Source organism: Solea solea, unplaced genomic scaffold (genome assembly GCF_958295425.1).
Source record: "Solea solea unplaced genomic scaffold, fSolSol10.1 scaffold_223, whole genome shotgun sequence".
Classification (NCBI taxonomy): Eukaryota; Metazoa; Chordata; class Actinopteri; order Pleuronectiformes; family Soleidae; genus Solea; species Solea solea.
In genome coordinates this window covers 15,001-16,659 of record NW_026704098.1, presented here as the reverse complement: position 1 = coordinate 16,659, position 1,659 = coordinate 15,001, and positions in this window count along the sequence as shown.

The following is a 1,659-nucleotide window of genomic DNA, read 5'->3' as shown; positions in this document are numbered from 1 at the left end:
CACGAGGCCGCTTTGGTGACCAGGGGCACGAGGCCGCTTTGGTGACCAGGGGCAGAAGGCCGCTTTGGTGACCAGGGGCACGGAAGATTTTAAAGCTGGGCGGAAGGGTCAAGCAACTGCAGCCATAAGCCCACTAACGTGGGCTTAATTGTGCATTTAATGTGTGTTTTGGCAAAAGTGCTGGGTCCCGGAGCCCTGTGACAGGGGCCCGGGGTGAGGAGCTCAGGCTGGGGGAGCAGAGAGCCGGAGGAGCAGGGGGCTGTGGCCCAAGGTGAGGAGCTCAGGCTGGGGGAGCAGAGAGCCAGAGGAGCAGGGGGCTGTGGCCCAAGGTGAGGAGCCCAGGCTGGGGGAGCAGAGAGCCAGAGGAGCAGGGGGCTGTGGCCCAAGGTGAGGAGCCCAGGCTGGGGGAGCAGAGAGCCAGAGGAGCAGGGGGCTGTGGCCCAAGGTGAGGAGCTCAGGCTGTGGGAGCAGAGAGCCAGAGAAGCAGGGGGCTGTGGCCCAAGGTGAGGAGCCCAGGCTGGGGGAGCAGAGAGCCAGAGGAGCAGGGGGCTGTGGCCCAAGGTGAGGAGCCCAGGCTGGGGGAGCAGAGAGCCAGAGGAGCAGGGGGCTGTGGCCCAAGGTGAGGAGCCCAGGCTGGGGGAGCAGAGAGCCAGAGGAGCAGGGGGCTCTGTGAGCAGGGGGCTGTGGCCCAAGGTGAGGAGCCCAGGCTGGGGGAGCAGAGAGCCAGAGGAGCAGGGGGCTGTGGCCCAAGGTGAGGAGCCCAGGCTGGGGGAGCAGAGAGCCAGAGGAGCAGGGGGCTGTGGCCCAAGGTGAGGAGCCCAGGCTGGGGGAGCAGAGAGCCAGAGGAGCAGGGGGCTCTGTGAGCAGGGGGCTGTGGCCCAAGGTGAGGAGCCCAGGCTGGGGGAGCAGAGAGCCAGAGGAGCCACCGACGGGAGAATGGCTAAAAACGTGATTTTATCAAAATGTTACAAGGCAGGGCTCTGCACAGGGTCCAGAGGAGTGGAACGCCGTTCATCCCATGCGAAAAGGTGCAGGAGTGACCGAAATACGGCCCGTTGTAAATCGCCCCTCTTTAAGCCAAAAAAATAGGTACGCCTCCCAGGGCCACCGACGGGAGAATGGCTAAAAACGTGATTTTATCAAAATGTTACAAGGCAGGGCTCTGCACAGGGTCCAGAGGAGTGGAACGCCGTTCATCCCATGCGAAAAGGTGCAGGAGTGACCGAAATACGGCCCGTTGTAAATCGCCCCTCTTTAAGCCAAAAAAATAGGTACGCCTCCCAGGGCCACCGACGGGAGAATGGCTAAAAACGTGATTTTATCAAAATGTTACAAGGCAGGGCTCTGCACAGGGTCCAGAGGAGTGGAACGCCGTTCATCCCATGCGAAAAGGTGCAGGAGTGACGGAGATACGGCCCGTTTTAAATCGCCCCTCTTTATGCCAAAAAAATAGGTACGCCTCCCAGGGCCACCCAGGGTGATGCTTTTATCAAAATGTCACAACGCAGGGCTCTGCGCAGGGGCCAGAGGAGTGGAACGCCGCTGGTTCCATGCGAAAAGGTGGAGAAATGACCGAGATATGACCCGTGGAAGTCGTCACAATTTACCCCGAAAATAGGCGCTCGCGCTCGGGCAGAGGTCGGCGCTCGGCCGGGGTCC